Source organism: Canis lupus, chromosome 10 (genome assembly GCF_011100685.1).
Source record: "Canis lupus familiaris isolate Mischka breed German Shepherd chromosome 10, alternate assembly UU_Cfam_GSD_1.0, whole genome shotgun sequence".
In the NCBI taxonomy this organism is placed as follows: Eukaryota; Metazoa; Chordata; class Mammalia; order Carnivora; family Canidae; genus Canis; species Canis lupus.
The window spans coordinates 6007539-6033697 of record NC_049231.1 but is presented as its reverse complement, the minus strand read 5'-3'; the positions used below and the strand labels follow the sequence as shown (position 1 = coordinate 6033697).

The 26159-nt window shown below is 40.8% G+C and overlaps 1 long non-coding RNA gene across 1 annotated transcript; it reads left to right on the top strand.

Moving 5' to 3' along the window:
- Positions 1-179: 179 nt before the first annotated feature.
- LOC106559357 lies at positions 180-25914 on the top strand. The gene is made up of 5 exons (XR_005365322.1): positions 180-313; positions 7068-7147; positions 9816-9997; positions 17902-17993; positions 25470-25914. It is a non-coding gene; the product is annotated as an uncharacterized LOC106559357 (long non-coding RNA).
- The last annotated feature ends 245 nt before the right edge of the window (positions 25915-26159 follow it).

Sequence of the window (26159 nt, the reverse complement as noted above, 5' to 3'; positions counted from 1 at the left end):
TTCAGCGCCGGCTCCCCGGGCCCTCCAGACGCGCCGACGCCATTAGCAGACTCGCCCACAATCCCGCGCGCGGCCGGGACACGTCAGCCGCACTTCCGGGCACCGCGGCCACCGCCCCCGCCGCGGCCAACGGGGGGCGGTGAGCCGCAGGGGGCGTGGCCGGGGGCGTGGCCGGGGCGGCCGGGGGCGTGGCCTGCCCGCTCCGGGCCGGGGGCGCCGCTCTCCCCCGCGCTGGCTGGAGCCGCTCTTTGGCTCGTCTAAATTTGCTTTTTTTTTTTTTTTAGGTGTCAGTTCTGTGAACGGAGCCACGCACGTAAGTCTTAGCGTCTGCTTGTGTCTAGGTGCATCTCGGTGTAAACAGCTTGCTTCCTCTGGATTCGTCGCCCTGGGTCGCGCCCTCCCCGGGTCTGCAGCGCGAGGCCGGGCCTGCCTCCCGGGACTTTCTTCCCTGCTCAGCGTCTACGCTGCAGCTGCTCCGGAGCCGAACGGGGCACACGGGGGCGCTTCCCGCCGAGCACTCACCTATTTCCCCGGTCCGTAAGGTGGGAGGTAAAACTACCCTTTGTTGCAGACCCTCCGCCCAAAGTCACAGTCAGAATCCCTCCTTTCTGCCCCGCGCCTGCCTCCCACCGCAAGTCCCCAGCTAAAAGGAGCTTTAGATGCGTTGGGATTTTTTCTTTTCTTTTCTTCTTTTTTTTTTTTCCCCCCTCTGTTGTCCCTTGCTATATCTCCAGCACTTAGTGCATTGCTTGGCACGTTGCAGGCCATCAGTAAATATTTGAATGAATGAGTACCCAAAACAGCTTTTTAAGATTTTATCTATTTATTCATGAGAGACGCAGAGAGAGGCAGAGACACAGGTAGACGGAGAAGCAGGCTCCGTGCAAGGAGCCCGACGTGGGACGCGATCCCGGAACCCCGGGGTCACGCCCTGAGCTGAAGGCAGATGCTCAGTCGCTGAGCCACCCAGGCGTCCCCCCTAAAACAGTTTGATGCTCATATAAGAAACCGATGCAAAAGCCTTCATTCAGTAGCACATATACGTGAGGCAAAAGTAGACAGAAAAATGTGCTTCTCCGAAGGTCCACGTCAGTCTCTGGCCCAAGACATCCCGCAGCTACCGAGTGCAAGCAGAAGAAGGGAGAGGGAGAGCCTGAACCAGGGTACAGGTCGGAGATGAAAAATGAACCCCTGCAGTCGACTGAGCTGATGACATCTCTGCAGCATGGGGGACACTGGACTGTCGTCTGTGGGCGACAAGGTTTGGCTGTAAAACAAGGTCTTGCACCACAAGTGCTTTGTAAACGAAATATTTTTTTTTTTCCATCCGACAAGAAGGATTAAAGCCAGGATGGATGAAAGTAGCAGATAATGTATGAGTTCTCAGAACATCATTTGTGCCTATTACACAACTTTGGGAAATTTGACAGCTCCTATGGTGTAGGTTTTAGAATTAAAAGCTGTGAAATTAAGGGAAAGAAAGCTTAGATAGAATATGTGGCAGACATTCTTGAGGTCTCAGGGAGATTTTAAAAATGATACTTTTTTAGTTATTTAAATTCAATTTAGTTAGCATATACTGTATTATTAGTTTCAGGGGGAGAATTTAATGATTCATCATTTGCATATAACACTCACTGCTGGGATCCCTGGGGGGGCTCAGTGGTTTAGCTCCTGCCTTTGGCCCAGGGGCTGACCCCAGGGTGCAGAGATTAAGTCCCACTTTGGGCTCCTGCAGGGAACCTACTTCTCCCTCTGCCTGTGACACTCTCTCACTCTTTCTCTGTGTCTCTCATGAATAAATAAATAAAATCTTAAAAAACACCCAGTGCTCATTCCATCAAGTGCCCTCCTTAATGCCCAATTATCCTTTCACCCACCACCTTTAAAAAAAAATGATCCTCTAATAATTGGCTCATAATCTACCACCAAGCTTCCTCCTAGTGCCTTTCCCTATGTGGCCAATTTTTCTCTTGAAATTTAAGTTTTTTATTATTAGTGATTTTGGCACGATTAACTCAAAATCCTCTTTCTTCGAGTCCTTTATATCTTTTACATATAATTGAGGGAATGCAACTGGAATTCATTAATTAAAAATAACAATGATTTGAAAAGCCAAAATTTTCTTAAGGTGTAGCAATTACCTATAACCACTATTCTGTAAGTTTTTAAAATAACATTTTTAATGTATTTATTCATGAAAGACACAGAGAGAGAGAGGCAGAGACACAGGCAGAGGGAGAAGGAGGCTCCAGGCAGGGAACTTGACATGGGACTCGATCCCGGGTCTCGGATCAGGCCCTGGGCCGAATGCAGCGCTAAACCGCTGAGCCACCCAGGGATCCCCTGTAAGTTTTTTTTAAAAAACAAAAACAAGTAGTTTTCAATGTACATATGCCCAGAGAGATTGTACTGCCACAGAAACAACACCTGGCTTTATGGCAAAACTTAAGTTACCTGGGGCAAAAATCATTTTTGATTCTATAAGTTAAGAAATCAGCTAAACACCGGAGTTAGCATCCCGAAAAACAGAATCATTTCCCTTTTAGTAGCAAAAACAAATAATTCACATGCATATTATTGTACCCAGATCTCTCAGGAAGTACTTTCAAAATTGTGGTGCACCTATGAATATTGGTGTATGTGTGGAATGGTCTGTGGCTACATAATCTGTCTTCTTTGAAAATTACATTAATAAATACCTGCTAAGTTTAATTTCTTATTACCTTGAATAATCCTGTCATAGCATGATTAGGTAGTAGGTAAGCTTCAGGATCTGAAGTCAAAAAGCTTTAAATCTGAACATCAGCCCTGTGAGTTACTACCTAGGTGACTCTAGAAAATTAATCTTTTTAATCTTCAGTTGCCACATCTTTATTTTTTTTAACATTTATTTACTTATTTGAGAGAGAGAGAGAGAGAGAGAGAGAGAGAAAGAGGGGAGCGAGTAGCAAGCAGACTCCCCCTGACACCGGGCTCTACCTCAGGGCCCTGAGATCATGACCTGAGCTAAAATCAAAAGAGTCCGATGCTTGACCAGCTGAGCCACCCAGGTGCCCCAGTTGCCACATCTTTAAAAGAAGAAAATCCAAGTGCCTTCCTTATGAAATTCTATTACGTAAATGAGATGGTGCGGATAAAGCACAATGCTTGGCACACAAGGAGTATTAAGTTAATGTTTTAGAAGCCCAATGTGGTATCATTGCACCATGGAGCCACCCAGTAAGTCAATGTTTAAATATATTTTTTTATATATTTATATTCATATTTTATGTACAAATATATTTTAATATATATATTAGGTAGCTCTTCTGTGATCATCACTCCCACTATCTTTTATTAAATTCTAAATAGACTTAATTATCAATAAGTTTTAACATTCTAGTTGAAAACTAGGAAACCCAGTTCTTTTTCTGAGCCTTTGTCATGAATCTTTTAGAAAATCTATTTTAAATAAATAATGGGCTAGTATTCTTGTGTAATAAGAAAACTTGTCTAATGTCATTCTGAACTATCTGTTTTAGTTCATGATGAAATACAGATATTACTCAATTTACCTTTCCAGTTGTTCAATCCTTCAGATTTCACCATTAGTCCCTTACTCTCTGCTTTTCTCTTTTCCACCTATTCCTTAGAGATTCATATTTCCCAGAATTATATTTTTTGCACTCTTTTCTTCTTTTTATTTTCCTGGAGTGATCCTATTATGCACACCGATGGTTTCAGTTATTACCAACCTGTGGATAACACCCTGTATGACATCGATATTGACAAATAGCAATAGATTGTCCAGATTCACAGAAATACTGCAATAGGAATGTGTTTGCAATATCAGCTAAAAGATGAAAATGCGAGTTTCTCAACCTTCCAAACATGGAGACTTTCTGGAATACATTACGTCAGACCTTCTAGAAACTTCACTTCCCTTTCTGAGCCTACCTTATATATGTAAAGGTAGACTGGTCCTATACACAGCATTCTCTAGAGACCTTCTCATCTAGGTAGGTAGCTCATCAATCATCAACAAGAGTTATGTAATGCACAAGATCATAGCTAAGGTGCTCTTTAGAGAGGATATTCAAGACTTGAAAAAAACCTTTATTTTTAGCGTCTCTATGCTAATGTCCAAGTACATTCCTGAATTTAGTGCTACGGGAATAAAACAAGAAACTGCTACTGGAATATCTCTGAACATCATGATATCAAGCCCTTTTACACAAATATCTAACTCCAGAGTTCTTGTGTGAGATCTAGACATGAATACCCCACTGCTTATTGGACATCTTTACCCGGAAGTCTCATTGGCACCTACATTCCTCCCAAAAAAGGAGTTGGTCCTCTTCATACATTGCCTTTCTCGGTGAAAGAAATTGGTTGCTACTATCCATCTGGTTCCCATCTGGTTTTCCAGATCAGGAAACAAAGAATCAAACTTGATTCTTAACTGCTTCCTCATCTACCACATTTAAGCTAAATCAAATTCTGTTTGTTCATCCCCCTTTGTAACTTTCAATTCATCCATTTTCTCCATTCCATTCTCTGGCAATCATCATCTCTCACCAGCTTAAATATTATTTATTTATTTATTTATTTATTTATTTATTTATTTATTATTTATTTATTTATTTTGAGAGAGAGAGAGGGAGCTGGGGGAGGCAGCAGAGGGACAGAAGAGGAAGGGGGAAAGAATCTGAAGCCAACTCTGCCCTGAGTGCAGAACCCCACCCAACGCAGGGCTCGATCTCATGATCCTAAGATTATAACCGGAGCCAAAACCAAGAGAGGGACGCTTAGCCAACTGAGGCACCCAGGCGGCCCTCATTGGTTTAGGACAACAGTTTCCAGTGTACAGTCCCTACCTCTAGTCCATTTCTAAGCTATTTTTTTTTTAATTTTTATTTATTTATGATAGTTACAGAGAGAGAGAGGGGCAGAGACACAGGCAGAGGGAGAAGCAGGCTCCATGCACCGGGAGCCCGATGTGGGATTCGATCCTGGGTCTCCAGGATCGCGCCCTGGGCCAAAGGCAGGCGCCAAACCGCTGCGCCACCCAGGGATCCCTCTAAGCTATTTTCCACGCTTGTCCCAGAGTCTTCTTTCTAAAATGGAAGTATGAAGCCCTTTTATGGTTTTCTAATGTTTTCAGATTAAAGCCCAGACTCCTTTACATGGTGTACTGCGTAGATTCAGAGACCTCAAGCAGTAAGGTTTGTGAAAATAAGAGACTAAGGAATTTAAGCCACGGGGCCGAGCCCTACAGAAATACAGGAAAAGCTTGGCTTCCTTTTCATAGAGTTTGGAAGCTAGAAAACCCTTTGGCGCCCATGACTGCTTGATTAATCTCAGCAGCAGGTGTGCGTTGCTTCCTTCTCACCTCATCTGCTCAAGTATTCCTGAGACACATCTCCTTCATGTCTCTGCTAAGACTTCTCTTGATTCTACCAAACCAGTTCCCTCACTCCTGATTCCAGACATCACCAGCATCTTGCTATCTCATAGCATCAGCTTCTTCCTGGTGTCTGCTACTTTTTCCTTCTTTCCGTGTCTATTTGACTTCTGTGTTTCTACCCTACATACTTCCTCTTTATGAATTACATTCAAATTTCTAAAGAGAGAATCTAAGGAGTTTGGCAAACTGAGTGTAAACACCGTACTCCAATTTTGCTAAGCTTTTTTTTTTTAAGTTTTTTTTAATTTATTTATGATAGTCACACACAGAGAGAGAGAGAGAGAGAGAGAGAGAGAGAGGCAGAGACATAGGCAGAGGGAGAAGCAGGCTCCATGCACCGGGAGCCCAACGTGGGATTCGATTCCGGATCTCCGGGATCGCGCCCTGGGCCAAAGGCAGGCGCTAAACCGCTGCGCCACCCAGGGATCCCAATTCCAGGGATCCCAATTTTGCTAAGCTTTTTGCCAGACTACCTGAAAAGGTCACTGAAAAGAATAGAGATCAACTGTCCACGGAGCAGGAGACACCCTGGGTTCCAAAGATTATGGTCCAAGGTGATTGGTTTCTGTGGTCAGGATAAGGGGCGGAACATGGACAACTATGTTGAAAATAGAGCAGAGATCTGTTAGTTGCATGAGTTAATATGAAATTTTATTGCAAATGTATTTATAAATGCTTTCTTACTTACATCTTTTCCTTTGTCATTGTCAATTCTCTATCTCCAAATTACTTTTCCTGAGATGAATTCAGTTTGACAGTTTTCTTTTTCTAAGAATTTTACCAAGTCTGGAGGCTTGTACCAATGCCTCTTGGTACATGCTGTCTATGTATTTCTTAAAACATATTCTCAAAGAATCCCTCAAACTTTAATTTTCAGAATTAAAAATTATAACTTGCTTGCTGGTCTAAATTACATACTGACTGAAGAACATATGCTTTCTTTACAGAATAAAGAAATGATTACAAAAGGCAAATTATGAGTGGAGAACCCATAATTTACTATTTTAAACACTGTGTTCCTCCTAGATGTAATAATAATATTGTTTGTTTATATGCTTCTTGTGGTTACACTCCAAATTTTCTTTAAAGATGAGTTTTTTATTTTTAAGTAATCTCTACACCCAATGTGGGGCATGAATTTAACAATGCCAAGATTGAGCGTCACATGACCTACCAGCAGAGCCAGCCAGGAGCCCCTTCAAAATTATTTTTTAAACATTTTCTCTTCTGTCTTTGTTGTAAGTGCTTTAAGAACATATTTTATACTTGGTACATCAGTTTGTTCCCTGTTGTGTGGAAAGGCAGCGACAATGTATTAACAGTGAAGGAACCGGTTTCTAACGAGACTGCCATCTTTACTAGGAAACTTCCCTCAGCTGGACCTTCTCTAAATCATTGCATCAGTCACCTACCAGAGCACACCTGAGTGCAAATGGTGTGGAAATAGTTCTGCTATGAAAAAGCGGAAGCAATAGTCACCCCTGAAAGTTGTCCTCCCCTCCAATAGCTCACAGAATGTTTTAAGCAGCAAAGGGAGCAGGGAGCAGTGTACAGATTTGTCAGGCTTTTTCTATGTTGCAGAAGTAAAGATTGAAATACTCCCTTTCAACATTTTCAGAGTCCAGAGGTTCACAGACGCCTTCATTCCGTGGGGAAGATTCTGAAGATATTTAATATTAACTACAAAGCATTTCAGAGGTATTTCCTCTAATAGCTCTGTGGTTTTTTATTTTGCCTTGAGGCCTTGTGCTCTATTCTTGCTTTCAACTTTGTTCCTGAGAACAAGACCATGCTGTCTAGCTGTCTCTGGCTCCTTAAATCACCTCTCACTGCTGAGACTCATGCTGGAAACCACATTGATGGCAGGGAGGCGGGTGCTGGAGTGGATACGCAGGCCAGGCTTACCTTTCATAGTCTTCATTCTTTTCCCCTTTCTTGGACTTGCTTCTCACACCTGCGTCTGTTTCTCTAGCCCAGCCCTACAGCTGGTTCCTTGGGAGCAGACCCTAAGGAGAGATTTCTGGGCGATTAATTTATTAAGGATGTGTTCCTGAGAATAAACTGGTAGAAAGTCAGAGATGCGGGGAAGCAGAAGAGGTCAATCAGGGAAAGCCCCAACCCTCTATGCAAGGGAGTTCTCCTCACACCAGCCATTGACCAAGGCCTATCTCAGATACTTTGGCTTTCCAAGCATGTTGAGCAAAGAAACTCAAGAAACCCACGGGCAGTACTTTGGAGGCAAAGTGTTGCTTGAGTGAACTTGGGAGACCCTGGGCTCTTGACCCTGCCGGTCGCCAAAGGTGTCGCAGAAGGTTCTTGGTCTCATGAGAAAGAATTCGAGGACGGACACAACATAGCCGGTGGGCCCCACAAGTGGGAGAGTTTATTAAAGCAAAAATACACTCTAGAGATGTGAGAGCAAGTGAGAGAGAGAGAGGTGCACACCCTGGGATTTGGGTTTCTACCTTTTTTTGACCGTTCTTATCTAGGGGATGGAACATTCGTTACTTGGGATGAGGATTTCTTAGAAGCAGGATTTTGTGCTTTTTCTTCCTAATTTGGTCAGGAGTTTCTTGTCATGGTATCCGCCATGTTGGGCCTGTCCAGTTTGATCCAGTTTCTTGTGGCATGCTTCCTAGACAGACCTTTGACTTTCCTAAGGGCTGGCTATGACTTCCTTGTTGCTGGCCTCCAGGCATCCAGTTAGAACCTAAGTAACTGCCTACTCTGACAAAAGAAGAGGAACAGAGAAGGTGGGACAGGCTGTATAGAAATGATAGAAGGGACAGGGATCTGGACAGAGTGCTCACTACTCTGCCCCAGTCAGTTGTTACTTCTCCTGCGTCAACTTATCCGATACTGAGACTCTCACCCCAGACTCCACCAGTTGCAGCGGCACTCTCTCAGCAGACATGAACCAACCCAATGGGTCCCAATTGAGGGCAATGTTTCCCTCCCATCTTCTCACCTTTCCTGCGCTGGGACACTTGGCAATGACTGGAGACATTGTAGGCTGTCACAACATGTCACAACATGGAGAAGGGATACTAATGGCATCTGGTGCATAGAAGTCAGGGCCAATGCAAACATTTTACAATGAAGTCAGGGCCAATGCAAACATTTTACAATGCATGCAGCATCACCCCACCCCCGACCCGCCAGCAAAGAATTATCCAATCCAAAGTGCCAGCAGTGCCAAGGTTGCTATGATCAGTTGCAGTAGTTAGATCAGTACTTTGTTCTCCTATGTTTGAAACCAAGGCTTATAAACTATCTGGTGCCCCAGTTCTCTAAGATTATTTTGATAAATCCCCAGAGCCCTCCTCAAACTGAAAGTTAGCTGCTGAGCCCCTACCTGCCTGGATCTCAGCATATTGCCTGCTCTAAGTCCCTGCATCCAAGAGCTTTGTCTGCACACAGGCTGAACATTCAGTTCCTCTGGCTGCATCTTCCTGAAGTCAATTATCCACCCTAAATACTAATGTCATGAGTTATTTGTTAATCTGTCCTTGGATTTCAAATGCCACCTTCTTGTCTAGACTTCATTTAATGGCCTCAGTTTGTCCATTCTCTGGCTGGTCCTTCCCACTTCTCAACCCACTGCTCTTTCATCAAATGGGCACGTATAGTTTCCTGGCCCTATTCTTCCTCATTAAGCCTACCTCACTGCGGTTAACACATCTATGTCCAGTTGTTTGATTCCTCAAAATGTGCTTTAGCATTTAGATGTGCCTCTTAAAGCCAGTTATAGAGGTAGGAAATCATGTTGGTTGAGCTCAGTATTTCCTAACTGGAAAAATCAGGAAAAGAAGGTCCATGCAAAGCAGCAGCCAGACTAGGTTTTCTTATAAGACTTCCTCTAAATCTGAAGAGAGATAATAGTTACCACTTATGGAGCAGCTGTGTGGGAAACTGTCTACAAAATGCATTTGCTCTCCCATTTAATTTAACCTTTGCAGAAGATCCTGTGAATTAAGAAGTACTGTTTCTATTTCATGGATGAGGAAACTCAGGCTTGAAGAGATTAATTCACTCAATAAAGTTCCTCTAGCGAGTCAGGATTCCAAACCAGGTTTTTTTTACTGTAAAACGTGTGCTCCTACTTCATCTATATTTCAGAAGTGACATGTTGTCCCTTGAAAAATCTGTTAAAGCTTGAGGCCTGTGTCCTCCCTTAATCTGTTCCCTGAACATGTTATTGATCAGAACCTTTCTTTCAGATTTTCAGATTATTTGCTTAGAAAAAAAGAACTTTGGGTTTGTCTTAACACTCAATACCCTTCCCTGTGGGGAATAACATATATCCCAGGTAATTGTAGGGTTGTCTTTCTGTCTCTCCTCCCTCCCCCCCCCACCCATACTACAGATTCTTCAGTGAGAAGGCCTCTCTGTGTTATTCATTGCTTTATTCCTGGCAACAGGCATATATATACTGGGCTTCAGTAAACATCTGTTTTAGTTTATACGGATTCTTGTCCTCAATCATAACGGGACAAAGGTACCGAAAGACAAGACTTCAAGCAAGGGAAAACAAAATAAGCTACTAAGGTAAGCACACTGGGCAACCTGCACCCACAGACAGGAGTGGGATAAATCCTGGGAAGTGAGAACTGCCCTGCACTTTTCTGAATAGCTGCTTCCCTCCTTCAACAAATGTTCATTGAGTGAGTTAGTAAGTGATTGAGGGAGTAAATGAATCCTGCCGGTAGAATGAGATTTCTTTCCCCCGATTTTAAGACCTCCACTGTAATACCTGGCCACTGTGTGGGAAACTGCAATATAGTACCTGGTATGTGCCAGAAGTAAATATTTCAAATCTTTGAAGTAAAACTTGAGTAACAACCAAGAATTGAATTCTTCAGATCAATGAAAACAGTGTAGATTCTTGACCAAGACGTGGCTACTTTGCATGCAGTAATGGATGACTTTCATGACTGTGGTGGTGATATGCCTGACACCTGATAAATCTTTCTTTTAAATAAATTACTGCATTACAAGATTAGCGACTTTGCCTTCTTTAAATTAGTGTCAAGGGCCAAAGAGACCAGGGAAATAGTCAAGTCCAAATAGCCCCTTGCTTCTCAACAACTATCAGGAGACTGTGAGAACTAGTGACCTGGAAAATTTCAATACAGTAGATGGGCATCTATGTGGTCTAGAGACCAGTAAGCAAGGAATGCCCCCCATCACTGAGCACGCTGATTGCACAAGATCCAGATACAGGATAGTTATGCTTTAAAGAGCAGCTTCCTAAAAAAATTAAAAAATAAAAAAAAAATAAAGAGCAGCTTCCTGGTAACATTGGACACAGAACCCACAAACCAGCCCAGTTGGTTTGATTGCATTGCCCCGAGCCTCAGGGAGCTTGACTTCCGGGTCTCTGAGTGTTATGCCAGAGTGAGGCTAGGGGAGACCCAATAGTTTCCTATATGTTTGTCTTTAATAGGGATGCCAGAGAGAGTGGCCTGTGCCAGAAGGAGAATGCTAAACTTCAGGCTGCAGGAAAGAGCTAGAAAAAGAACACAATTGCTATGACTCAGAGAACAGTAGGTGCCCCAAAGCAGGAGAGCGTGTTGAGGGTAAAGAAAGGATTGGAGGACTTCCAAGTCAGGGGGAAAAACCCACCTGCCTAAGCCAGCAAATTGAGATCCTTATGAGCAAGGCTCTACTGGTCCTGCCACAAAACAGAGAAGGTCCTTCCAAAATTAAAATGGGGGAAAAAACATAATGAGCTATTTCAGCTCCAGAAAAAAAAAAAAAAAAAAAAAAAGCCAAGGGGCAGGAAAGACCACTGCCTTGGGTCAGTACCAGATTCTGTGTGAAGCCCAAGTTCAGATGAAAATAGAGCTGACATTATAGGTTTTCAGGATCCTGAAGCTCCAGGAGCACATGCAAGTCCTAGGAAAGAAACAGGGTCTTCTTAGAAATTTCCAGCATTTGAGGAAAGTCAGAAAAAGAAGGAACTCCAGCTCCAGGCATAGTTTTTAGATGAGAAATGTTGTGTCCTACTACCCAGATCAAAGGAAAGGGACAAATGCCATATTATACTACCATTAAGCAGGCTCTAAGGATGAGAGTAGTCCTAGCAGGGACAGGATGATGAAAACCACAAAAGTCACCTTTACAGAACTGTCGGATTTTAACCATCAGGTACTTTGGTTTATACCCCTTCCCAACACCCACCCCCAGCCACATCCCCACTCCAGGGAGACTCCACCTCAAAGTGGGATACTCAAGCATGGACCAAAGTCACTTTCCCAGGCTCTGTCTGGGAGGACATTTTTCATCAAGTAAGCCAGGGATTCATCCTCTGTTCTTTCCAACGAAGAAAATCTCTGGAAGCAATGTTTGTGTACATACTTAGTAAAGATCGAATAGCCCTGATCTAATAGCCCAATCATCTGAAGAGGATGGTTTCTGTTTGTCATGAGCAAGGATTTTCACTGTTTCCTAATTGTTTCTTCTTAATAACAACATTTTGTTGTCAGTGTTCTGTGGGGGTAAATGTCAGGGTATCCCAGGATTTGGCTTTAGGAAATGGAAGGAGTTAACTAAAGTTAACTAAAGTTAATTAAAGTTAATTAAAATTAACTTTAATTCTTACGGGAGGCCACTTTGGATTCCCAAGGGCAGAGAAGGAGGCTGATAGTAGCATTCCACACCCACTCCAATCTAAGTTTAATTACGCCTGCTCAAAGGTCCAATTACTCCAATATTTCTCTTCCTGTATTCATAATACATTTATTTTAAGAAAGAAAATATGAATAGACACCCATAAAACATTCAGGAACTTTCCATAGTGGAAAAACAGTAAAATTGGGGTAATCTATCAGAACTGTCAGAGGGCAAAGATGAGTGGGGAAGGAGCCCAGAACTTCAAGGGTCAGTCCTTCAGGCCAACATGAAATGTTAATATTCTAAGAAGAAAGTAAATCTTGCCTAATGGATTATTTTACAGTTTAACAAAAAGTTATGTCGGACCACATGGGGCCTAAGGGGTTCGGGAAGGGGCAAATCATGTGGTACGTTATCTAACCCTACACAGGAATGACTGGGGTACTCCAGGAATTATGATGGGGAATTGTGAGGTGTTGGGAGTAGAATGGACAACTCTGGTGTCTACCGAAAAGGTAATGGACCACTTGGCTAGGATTATTAGTTCACAGTAAATTCAAGGGTATTTGGGGATAACTAGGAGCAGATTCCAGGGAGAGAGGATTTATTGGAACTGCTGTGATTGTAGTCTGTTGTTTGTCATTAAATTGGGGCTAATTCTGATCCAGCGTCCCTTTTCTTTGCAGTACCTGCAGCCATCTTTATCTATTAAAGATAGTCAAGGATGTCCCGGAAGCCTTGGGTCACAAAGATATTCTCTTACATCAGTTTCTATTACCTTTAGGAGTTTCCTTTTCACATTCAGTCTTTAATATATTTGTGGTCCACATTCAACTATCATGTTAAGAAAAAATGCAGTTTTACTTTTCCCCATTTGGTGATCCAGTTTTCCCAAAATGTCCATGAAAAAGTTTGTCCTGTCCCTGTTTCCATGAGGTAAGAAGTCTCAAATATATATGGGTCTATCTCTGAACTCTCTATTCTGTCCCAGTATCTATTTTTCTGCTCTTATACTCTACTCTTCTTTATTTCCATGGCTTTCTAGTATGTAATAATGCCGGTTCCTTCCAATTTGGCTCTTCTTTTACAACTGAAAAAATTAGATAACCATGGACTTTTGTTCCTTGAAATAACTTTTGACTGTTGAGTTTCCAAACCAAAGAAAACCAAACAGAACAAAACAAAAACACAGTTGCAATTTGGGTTGAGAGTGCATGGAATTTATGGATTAATTTTGGGGAATATATATCTTTAATGTTATCTCATTCAACATAACAAAATATCTTTCCATTTATTCAAATATTTCCCTATGTCTTTTAATAGAGTTTAAAAATATCATAGACAATTTCTCTATTATTTGGTAAGTTAAATTCTTCGATACTTATATTTTTGTTGTTTAAATTATATTTTCCAGTTGGTTATTACTTTTAAGATAAATGTTACTGATTTATATCAACTTATCTTATATCTGGTGCTCTTTCTGAATACTCTCACTCATGCTAATAGTATGGTTGTTGATTCTAAGTTTCCCATATAGATGATCGTATCATTAGGAAATAATGAGAGCTTTATCTTTTTTCTCCCCAAATTCTTACATCTCTTATTTTTCTTTTTTTTTAAAGATTTTATTTATTTATTCATGAAAGACACACACACACTGAGAGAGAGAGAGAGAGAGAGAGAGAGAGGCAGAGACACAGGCAGAGGAAGAAGCAGGTTCCATGCAGGGAGCCCGACATGGGACTCGATCCCCAGTCTCCAGGATCACGCCCTGGGCTGAAAACCACGCTAAACTGCTGAGCCACTGGGGCTGCCCTTATTTTTATTTTCCTATACAGCTTATTTGGTCCTGTAGAACTATGTAAAATACTACCAATGAAAGTCAAAAAACCTTGTGTTTTCCTGATCTCAAAGTGAATACATCTAATTTTTTTTTCCCATTGAGTAAAAAGTTTGCTCTTAGTATTAAACCTTATCAAAATAAGAGTGTTTATAATGTATTTCACATCAACTCCAAACTCCAAAACTAAAAAAAAAAAAAGCCTGTAAGAAGCAAACAGTACTGTAAAAATACAAAATGCTTAAAGCATCACTTCCTGATAACCTTAAGTTAAATGGAGGCTGATAGGTAGGACTTTGAAAAAGCTCAGCTGAGGTTCAGTCTTGGCCCTCTGTCTTTCCTTGTGTTTCTAACCTGAAATGCAGATATGACGGCTGAGCGTTCATGCAGCCACTTTGTGATGTGGAAGGTGGAAACTTCGTGCTAAAAGTGGTAGAGAAGGGCAGTCCCGGGTGGCTCAACGGTTTAGCACCGCCTTGAGCCCAGGGTGGGATCCTGGAGACCCAGGATCCAGTCCCACATCCGGCTCCCTGCAGAGAGCCAGCTTCTCCCTCTGCCTGTCTCTGCCTCTGTCTCTGTCTCTCTGTCTCTCATGAATAAATAAAATCTTTAATAGATAAATAAATAAAAGTGGTGGAGAAGCAAGCCTGCCTCCCCTGGGGCTTCGTGCAGCTGGTTTACTAGCCCTGGACTGCCTGCCTGCCTGCCTGCCTGCCTCTGGGACTCCGTCCTGTGGGCAAGTGAGCCCCTAGGTACCCCACAGCTGTGTTCCCATTACTGGCACCAACTACCTGGCTGCTCCAGGGACCTTGGCCTGCAGGCCTGTGAGCTCACATTCCTCCGCGGTGTCAGGCACCTGCTCTGAGCTTCTGTACTGAAGGAGAGGCCAAAGCCCTTGCCCTAGTTTGTATTCTCCTCGGTGAGTGTAAGCTGAGGTATAGGGAAGGGAGGAAGTGGGGATCAGACTCCAGGCCCCAGGGCAGAAGGACTCTGGCTCTTGACCACTCCTTTTACCTGCCACTTCTTTACACAGCTCTTCAGAGACTCTATCCCATCTTTTGGCAAGAAGATGACTTCCTTACGCTGCAACACACCGGTTCTAAGGGTTAGCAAGGGAGAGGAGGAGTTTGCAGCCTAGTGTTGTAGGGGATGCCGGGCAAGGCCACATTCCCTGAGCTCCCTCTCAGCGCCGTCAGCACTGTTGCTGGTGGCTGCAATAGTGAAAATCTGGCTGGAGCATCCTTGGAAAATGGCTTATTTCATGTGATGTCACAGAGACAGCAAAATCTCTCAGCCTGCAGGTATCTGGTAGGTAGTTTCCAGCACCCACTTCATAGTCTATGTCCTACTTTATATCCTGTTGGCTATTTTTGCCAACTCTCTTTGAGGTCATTACTCAGATGTTACTTTCTCCCTGAAACGTTCCCTGCACCCTTCTGTAGAGCACCTGGGTGGCTTACTTGGTGACATGTCTGCCTTCAGCTCAGATCATCATCTCAGGGTCCTGGGATCAAGCCCCGTATAGGGCTCTCTGCTCAGTGGGGAGTCTGCTTCTACCCCTCCCCCCAACTTGTGCTCTCTCTCTAATAAAGAAAATCTTTAAAAAAATAAACAAAATAAAACTGCACAGTTTCCAACTCCCCATCTCTCTTCCCTGCTTCATTCTTCCTTCATAGCATCTAACATATGGCGTATATTTTATTTATTCTGTTCATGGTCTGTCTCCTCCACCTGCATAAAGGTCTAGTAGCACAGGGATGTTTGTCTGTTTTCTTCATTCCTGTATTTCCAGTGTCTGGCACATAACACATGCTCAGTATTATTATTTATAGAATAAATGTAATTCCAAGGTGTTACAAGGGTTGCCACATTCCTGTAAGTCAAAAACTAAATTATATTATTCAGGGCAGCCCGGGGGGCCCAGCGGTTTAGTGCTGCCTTCATCCTGGGGTGTGATCCTGGAGACCCTGGATCGAGTCCCATGTCAGGCTCCCTGAATAGAGCCGGCTTCCCCCTCTGCCTATGTCTCTGTCTCTCTGTGTCTGTCATGAATAAATAAATAAATAAAATATTTTTAAAAAATTCTATTATTCAGAAGCACCTCCCAATGCCCTAAGCCATGCCTGAACTCCTCAGGCCCATAAGGAATTCTCTTGGTGGTGGATCTGTTCCTTGGTTCTAGTGATGCATCAATCAAGAGACAAGCAAGAAATGGTTGGCTCTCCTAAAAGGGACATTTGAGGCTTGTTTAATCAAGAGGCTATTTGCAAAAGTGTGGACAAGTTTAAAAGAATCCTCAAGGGAAGGTAAAATAGTCACCCTGTGCTGAAAACCGTGAGAGTAGTTGTAGAGAGTAGTTGTAATTGTAGCAGATGTGCCACGGTGCCCCAGAAGGAAAGGAGCTCGAAGAATAATGGCCTGGCCTCACTCCCTCCCTTCCTTATGCCCCCAAGCCAGTGCCTCCCATTGGCCAAACTCAACAGGAACCTCAAGGATTATTGATGGTCAATTTTAATATCCTAGGATACATAGAGGGGAGAATGATTTAGAGGAGGCGGGTATCCAGCACAAGTGGTAACGATACACTGGTCAATTATGGAGTCAGTAGCTTTTCTTTCTATGAAACTCTTTCCTGCCATTGCTCAAGCCCCAGATAGATAGATTCCAGAGGGCCAGTGGTGCATGACCCTGATTATTTAAATTGGTGTATCTACCACCCATGAGCATGGGTGCTATCTGGATCTCCTACACGTCAGTACGTTCTGTACCTCCATCTACAACTGTGGGATCCACCTGTTCTCAGCAGTAACTGTAGGTAACATGCCCCCTTTGAGTAAGAACACATTTTAACCACAGGCCACCCATTTACTGAGTACATGGGTACCTAATGTACTTTCTCCCTTCACTTCTATGGCAGCAGATACTGATGGCCAAAGGCAGAGTTAATAATATTATTTATTCTTTTCTTAGAATGGTGAAGCTCCCGAATATGTTTTTCTAATGGAACAAAAGCACCGTCATTCTAATGTGGAACTAGGTTGCTACAGCATACTTGGGGGAATTTTATAGAAACTCGGCATTCCCCAGGATTAATCAATGTACCTCCCCCACCCACTTGTCCCTGCAGGTTATCACTGTATCAGAGGGTTCTGAATGCTACACAGGGTGATCTTGCCATCTTAGGTGTTTAGGTTTATGGTCACAAACTAGGAGTATCCCCATCAAGTAACTCACTCTGCCCTGGATCATTAAAATACAGTTCTTTGGCTCAGACCACAAATTCAAACCTCTGCCCTGCCAAGGCGTCAGATTAAAATAGGCCCTTCTCCATGCTTTACATCGCCGTCTCTTGTGGTCATTGCCCTCGAATCGAAGTATGATAGAGATTTGTTCACAAATACCAGTAGGACCGTATTGGTATCCTGGTACGTTCCCACTGCATGACCACCCTCAGACGTAACCAGCTTTCCTAGAATTTCATAGGCACATGTGATTGACCAAAACCTGTTCCCCCAAGGGACCCCCAAAAGTCCATAACTAAATCCTAGAACCTGTGCAGATATTACCTTACATAGCGAAAGGGACTCTGCATATGATTAAGGATGGTCAGGTGGAAAAATTGTCCTGTATTATCCAGATGGGCCCAATGTAATCACACGGGTTCTTGTAAGAGAGGTCCAAGAAGGTCAGAATCACAAAAGGAGCTGTAACAACAGAAACATGGGTATGTGAGAGAGAAGGAGAGAGGGAAATGTTAAGATGTTAGCCTGCTGGTTTTAAAGTCAGAAAAAGTGACCATGAACCAAGGAATGTAGATGCCTTTAGACGCGGGGAAAGACAAGGAGACAAATTGTCCCATAGAGCCTCCAGAAGGAACAGAGCTCTGCTTGACTTGAGTTCATAAGACCCATTTTGAGTTTGTATCTCTAGAACTTTAAGATAAACTTTACGTTTGTCTTGGTTTTAAGTCATTGAATTGGTGGTAATTGTGTTACAGCAGCAATAGGAAATTAATACTGGTGCTGCCCTATCTCTGGGTGATGAGTGATGGAATGACAGCAGTTCCAAGGACAACAGAATGAATAATAGGTGAGTATAGGTCTGGTGGCTTCTCATTCTCTCTCTTTTTTTAGAGAGGGGACAGAAGGGCAGACGGAGGTGGAGAGAGAATCTTAAGCAGGCTCCACACCCAGCACAGAGCTTGGAGCTTGGGCTCCATCTCAACCCTGAGATCCTGACTCAGCCGAAACCAAGAGTCAGGTGCTTCACTGACTGAGCCACCCAAGTGCCCCTCTCTTCCTTTCAATTAAACTTTGTATTTGTAATAATTTTAGATTTTTTAGATTTACAGAAAAATTATGAAGATAGTACAGAGAATTTCAGTATGCTCCTCCCCCTGCTCTTATGCAGTGGTACCAGGGGTGAGGGGTGGAGGAGGGAATTGTCTAAAACAGGGCATGTGGGTAGTTTTGGGGGTGAAATGTTATATGATTGTAGTGATGGTTATAGAACTGTACACACTTGTCAAAAGTAATTGAAATGAACATTTAAGATTGGTTCATCTCTATATATAAATTATACTTAAATAAAATTGATTTAGAAATAAAAAGTGGTCAGAAAAGTACAAGATTTTATGTTTGCATTTAATTCCTGATAAGCGTATTGTTTTTAAAATTATTGTATTACTTGATTTTTATGCTCACCTCATTAATTAAAAAGAAACTGCATAGTAAAAGAAAATTTATGAGAGAAGCACAAGATTAAAGTGAGAAACCTTTGAGAAAGTAGAACAAAAAGACAACATACTTTAAAAAATATACATATTACAATATGGATGAAACTTGTGGACATAATGCTAAGTGAAACAAGCCAGTCGCAGAAAGACAAATACTGTGTATTGTACTTACATGATCTACCTAAAAGAGTTAACTTTAAAGAAACAGAAGGTCAAATAGTGGTTGCCAGGGGATAGAGGGAGGGAGAAAAGCAGAATTGTCATTTAATTGGTACAGAGTTTCAGGCAAGATGAAAAGTTCTGGAGATCTGTTGCACAATGTGAATGTACTTAAAACAATTGAACTGAAAATGGTCAACTGTAAACTTAAAAATGGTTAGGATGAGACATTTTTTTCTTATGTGGTTTTTTTTTACCACAGTTAAAAGTATTTTTTAAATAAAAAAAGGGAAATACCCTCTCTTCCAACAATTCTATTGATAGCACTTTATTCTACAGACATGTTAAGAGCCCAAAGCATGTGTGTACATGTCTATAAATATATAAATGTTTACCTCCAGGGGATCCCCTGGGTGGCTCAGTGGTTTGGCGCCTGCCTTCGGCCCATGGCATGATCCTGGAGTCCCGGGATCGAGTCCCACATCAGGCTTCCTGCATGGAGCCTGCTTTTCCTCTGTCTGTGTCTCTCATGAATAAATAAATAACATATTTTTAAAAATGTTTACGTACACATATGTGCATAATTATATATAAATAAACCAGGGGAACAAGGGGACAACCCACATGTTCATCAAGGGAAGAATGGCTAATTAAATGATACAGGACGCCTGGGTGGCTCAGTGGTTGAGCATCTGCCTTTGGCTCAGGTTGTGATCCCGGGATCCAGGATCAAGTCCTGCGTCAGGCTCCTTGAGGAGCCTGCTTCTCCCTCTGCCTATGTCTCTGCCTCTCTGTGTCTCTCATGAATAAATAAAATCTTAAAAAAAATAATAATTAAATTTTACAGGCACACTGTCATGTCACTCATGTCATGTGAAAATGCATTAATTATAGCCACACAGACTAATGTAGGTAAATGAGACATATAATGTGGAGGAGATAAAGCACGTCATACATGTAGACTTACAGAGGAGGATACATACAGAGGAGGATATCATGCTCATAAAACCACAAAGCTATATATAAAAATACATAGACTTAATTCAATTTCAATTCAACAAATATTTTTTGAGTACCTACTATATGCCAGCAATGTTCTAGACATCAAAGATATAGGCAGCAGTAAACACAAAAGACAAAAATGCCTGACCTCATGGTGCTTAATTTCTAGTGCTGGAACAGACAACAAGTAAATTAAATATATGTAAATTGACGTGCTAAAGAGAAACATAAAGGGAAGTGGCTAGAAAGTGGTAGGGAGAGTAGTAGGGTGGCCAGGGAAGGCCTCTCCGAGAAGGAATATTGGAGGGAAGACCCGAACCCAGTGAAGGAGTAAACCATGCAGATATCTGGGGAGAGAGCATTCCAGACAGGAGAAACAGCAAGTACAAAAGCCCCAAGGTCTCAGTGGTTTGGGTGGGTTTAAGAAAAAGCAAGTGGACCTCTTTGGAGTACTCTGAGTGAAAAACACAGTGGGCCACAGGTTCAGAAAAGCAAGGCAGAGTGGGACTGACCATCTAGGATATTGCAGAGTTTTACTCTGAGAGGTTTTGTGCAAAGGTCTGCCATGATCTGACTTACTTGACACAGAATTACTGTGGCCACTGTAATGAAAATAGATTAAAAAAAGAAAAGAAAAGAAAATAGATTGAATGGGAGCAAAACGGAGAATCAAGTTAGGAGGCTACGTTGATGATCCAGGTGAGAGGTGGTGGCTTGGAGGAGAATGTGGTGTGGTGGTGAATTCTGAATATATTTTTAGGGAGGAGTCGACAGGTTTTGCTAACAGGTTGGATATGGGGGGTGGGGATGGGAGTAGTAAGAAATCAAGGTTGACTCCAAGACTTTTGGCTTCAGCAAATGTGTTAAGACAGATGACAACAAAGAGGGCTGAAAACCACAAACTTCATCGTAGTATTTTTCTCTGAGGGTTTTCTGGGAGTCGATATTAGAGAGGAGTCCACAAGGCAGCTTCAAATGTTGATAGTTAAGTTCTGAGATTGGATGAAGGGCTACATGGTGTTTATTTTCTTCTTCTTCAAACTTACACATTTGTTACATATATTCTTTTACAAATATAAAACATTACATTTTTTTTCTAAAAAGAACAATAAAATCTCAGCAGATGAGAATAAAACTATAAAAACCAACCACGGCAGACCCAGTGGCGCAGCAGTTTAGCGCCGCCTGCAGCCCAGGGCATGATCCTGGAGACCCTGGATCGAGTCCCACGTTGGGCTCCCTGCATGGAGCCTGCTTCTCCCTCTGCCTGTATCACTGCCTCTCTCTCTGTGTGTGTTTCTATGAATAAATAAATAAAATCTTTAAAAAAATAAAAAAAATAAAAACTTACCACATGAAGGGCTTCTTCCTAAAATAATTAGCAATGTGTAATTAACAATCAATATATAGGAATCAATAAAAAGCAAGACTTGATATACAGGGAGATTTATCATTATTCTTCAGTAGAATGGTAATATATGAGAAATAGAGGAATGGTTAAACTAAGACATAGTAGAATATTACGTGGCTATTAAAAACCATAGTTTCAAAGGTATTTATGTGGGCACTGCTCACCTCATAACGTTAAGTGATACCTTTTGTATTACGTATACATCAGGAAAAGAGACTGGACTTTGGAATGTAATTGTGCTAGATATAGATCTCACTTAGTCTATTAGTTTGAATTCAGCACGGCTGTGAGTTGCAGAAATGCAAAAATGCCTCTGTGTCTCTCATGAATAAATAAATAAAATCTTAAAAAAAAAAGCTATGAGAGACAATGATGAACATTATATATTAATAAAGGTTCAATACAGCAAGGAGATATAATAATTATTAAGATTTACACATCTAATGACAGGCCATCAAAATATATGAAGCATATTGTTCTGTAACAGATTTCTAGAAATTTTCCATTTGCGAAACAGAAACTCTATATCCACTGAGCAATGACTCATTTTTTAACTAATCTTGAATTACTGGGATAAACCCCACTTGGTCATGATGTACTATTCTTTTTATAAGTTGCTGGATTCTTATGCTAACTACTTTTGTGTGTGTCTATGAGGATTTCTGCATCTATGTTTATCGAATCTGATAGGTTTTATTTCTTTTTCAAATATTTTATTTATTTAATCATGAAAGACAGAGAGAGAGAGGCAGAGACACAGGCAGAGGGAGAAGCAGACTCCATGCAGGGAGCCCGATGCGGGACTTGATCCTGGGACTCCAGGATCATGTCCTGGGCTGAAGGCAGCGCTAAACCGCTGAGCCACCTGGGCTGCCCTGAATCTGATAGGTTTTAGTATCAAGTTTATGTTGGCCTCATGAAATGAATTGAGGACTGTTCCCTTCTTTATTTTCTGGAAGGGTTTGTCTAAGATTAGTATTAGTTCTTCCCTGTTTATGATAGGCAGAAATCGGTAGTGAAACTTCAAGGCTTTTTTTTTTTTTTAGTGAGAGATTTTTTTAAAATTTAGAGTAAAATTAACATTTTGAGGGGTAAAATTAACATTTTTGGGGGGTTCCGTGCTATAAGTTTTATCAATTTATGAATTAAATAAGTTTAAAATTTAAAAAAATAATAATTTTCATTTCTCCCAGGTGAATACCTAGAACTGGTTGTATAGTGTATATTTAACTGTATAAAAAAACTGCCAGACTGTTATCCAGAGTGGCTATATTATTTTGCCTTCCCGCTAGTGATGGATGAGAGTTCAGTTGCTGTACATCCTTACTAAAACTGGGTATTGTAATTTTTATTTTAGCCATTTTAGTAGACCTATAGTGGTATAATATTGTGGTTTTATTTTGCCTAAATCATCATAAGGGCTTATGTTAAGCATCTTTTTGTTTATATGCCATCTATCTTCTTTGGTGAAATGCCTGTTCAAATCTCTTGCACAGTGTCCTTATTGAGCCTTTATTGTGATGGATTTTTTTGCTGGACATAGAACCCTGGGTTGACAGTTCTTTCCTTTTAGTACTTCAAAGATGTTCTTCCATTGTCATTGATTTCATGGCTTCAGATGAGAAATTCAAGCTCATCCAAATAATTGTTTTTCCATATGCAATGTTTCCATATGCTTTTATTTTTCTCTAGTTCTATTTTTTAAAAAAACTCATTTCTAAGTTGATTTCAGTGGCTTCATTATAATGTGTTTAAATGTTTTCTTTGAATTTATCTTCTTTGGGTTTCCTCGAGCTTCCTTTATCTGCAAATTTATGTCTTACTAAATTTGGGATTTGTGGGGGGCATTTCTCCAAATCTAGCTTCAATCTTAACCTTTCCTTTTGGGAACCCAATGGCGAATATGGTAGATTTAAAAAATATTGTCCCACACATCCTCGATGCTCTTTGTTCATTTTCTTTCTTTTTTTCAAGTCTTCCCTCGACCATGCTCTTCAGACTGTATAATTTCTGTTTACCACTCTTCAGGTTCAAAGACTTTTTTCTCTTATACCACCATTATGCCGCTGAAACCATCCTTCCTTTGTTTTCTTTAACTTTTAAAACCTTTTCATCTTAAAATAGAGAATCACAAAGTGGTGCCAAGATAGTAAAGAGAGGCACTATGTATCTTTCATCCTGTTTACTCCAATGGTTATCTTATATAATTACTGTGCAATATCAAAACTGAGATGACATTGGTACAATGTGTGTATATAGTTCTATATCATTTAATCATATGTGTAGATTTAGGTAATGAACACAGCAATCTAAATACCAAACTATTCCATCATTACATAGCCCTCTCTTTTAGAGTCCTATCACACCCTACTCCTACCACCTAACCCTGGAAACCACTAATCTGCTTACCATTTCTATAATAGTTATTTAGAGAATTTTTAATATATGGAATCATATAGTTTGTGCCCTTTCAAAATTGATCTTTTTCATTCAGTAAAATGCCCTTGAGATCCAATAAAATTGTTATATAGAGCTTTTTCCTTTTTATTGCTGAGTATAATTTCATAATAAGGTTAGACCAGTTTGTTTAACTGAGAGACATTTTGATTGTTTCCAGTTTTGGGTTATTACAAATAAAGCTATGAACAATGACGTTTGGGTTTTTATGAAGACCTAAGTTTTCATTTCTCTACAATAAATGTCCAGAGTGATTCTGGGTTGTATGATAATTATGTTTAGTTGTTAAAGTAAATGCCAAAATACTTGCCGGAATGGCTGTACTATTCAATATTTCCACCAGCAATGAATGAGATCCAGTTTTTCTGTATTCTTACCAGCATTTGGAATTTTCACTATGTTGATTATTTAGTTTTATAGCTTTATGTTTTGCTTTTAAATCTATGTCTCACTTTGAGTTTATTTTTGTATGAGGTGTGAGTTTTAGGTTTATTCTTTTGCTTATGGATATCCAATTGCTTCAGCGCCATTGTTGAAAAGACTATCCTCTCTTTACTGAATTTCTTTTGCAACTTGTCAAAGATTGATTGGCTATATTTGAGAGACACCATTTTGGGGCTCTCTCTGCTGTTGCATTGGTCTCTGAGTTTCTCTCTCTGTCGGTACTACAGTCTCATTACTATAGCTAAGTCTTGAAATCCGTTAGTTGTCTTTCCCTGTGTGAATTGGTCATATTTTCCTCATTCTTCCTATAACAAGTCATTTTGATTCTATCCTGGAAATTATTGTGTCTGTGATGCTTTATAGATTGTGGGGTTCTCTTATAATCCTTTGGAGGATGTTATTTTTTCCTTCTTAACCAATCAACCCTGTTTAAGCTCAGACCAAAAGTTCTGTCTCGCTTTCTTCTTATATGCAGTGCTTTCAAGCTCAGTTCTGTTTTCAGTCTTATTTTCCTTTCAGACTTTCCTATACCTCCATCACTCAGGTATAGTCTGAGATTTGGGTCATGGTTTAAATCTTAGTTCAAGCCCATAGAGCTTTTGCTATGTTGTTTCGGGTCTATCCTGAACATGCGTTTCTCAGGGGTTAGTATGACACTTGGGCAATGTTCTAAATATTAAAGGTTATGATGATTTGTCCCGTCCACAAACAACTCAGAGGTGAGTGTTAAGTGTATTATGCTGGGCTAATTACCTTCCATAAATCTCTCCTTTCCAGAATTCCTGTTACATATTCCAGCCTGCCAGTTTCCCCTTTGATGGTTCCTTTAAGACAGAAAAACAAGGTTCTATTTGAGGTTAGCCATCTACCTGGTTTATACTTCTACAACTGGGACTGCCTTCAGGAGGAGAGCCATGAGATGAAAGGAACTCAGGAAACTCATCCTTTTATGAATTGCTTTTCCAACTTCTGACTTCTTTCCACAATCCACTTGTTTCTATGCCCTTTTCAGAAGCTTTAGGTAGTGGCTTTATTAATATTAATATTCTCAAGATTTTAGTTAAGGAAATCGTCCATTACATCTAAGTTATTGAATTTATTGTCAAAGTTGTTCATTATCATCCTTTTAATCTACATAGTATCTACAGGGATGTCCTTGCTTTCATGCCTGATCATGATAATTTATTCTATCAATGTTATGGGCTGAACTGTGTCCCCTCTCAAAATTCATATAATGAAGCCTTAACTCCCAGTAATTCAAAATTGACTGTTTGGTATAAGGGGTTTTAAAGGTGATTAAGTTAAAATAAGACCATCAGGGTGGGCCTTAATCCATTATGACTGGTGTTCTTATTAGGACGTTAGAACACACAGACACCAGAGATACACAGAGTGACAATGAGAAGCAGCCAGATGGTGGCCAGCTGCAAACCAATGAGAGAGGCCTCAGAGGAAATCAGCTCTGTCACCATGTTGATTTTCTACTTTGTCTCCAGAACTGTGAGAAAATAATTTTCTGTTTTTTAAGTCACACAATTTGTGGTATTTTGTTATGGAACCTCAGAAACTAATAGTCTTGCTAATTTACTTTTTTTTTATGTTTTTAAAAATTTAAATTCACTTTGCCAACATAGAACACCCAGTGCTCATGCTAATTTGCTACTTTTATTAGACCTTTCAAAAACCAGCTTTTGCTTTGATTTTTCTCTATTTTTTATTTCAGTGACTTCCATCCTTTACAATTTACTGATTTAATTATGGGCCAGCATTTGGTCTATGTAGAGACTAATCCATATTCATTTGTTGTATGTAGTGTTCTAAAAGTATCATTCATCTTATATTAATATAGCCACACTAAATTTCTTATGCTAGGTGTTTGCATGGTGCATCATTTTCCATCTTTTTTACTTAAAACCTTTGTTTAAAGTGTGTCTTTTGGGAAAAACATATACTTGGATTTAACTTTTTTTGCCCTATCTTAAAATCTCTGCCTTAGAGAGTTTAGTCCATTACACTTTTTAATTGATATGGTTGGGTTGAAAGCTAC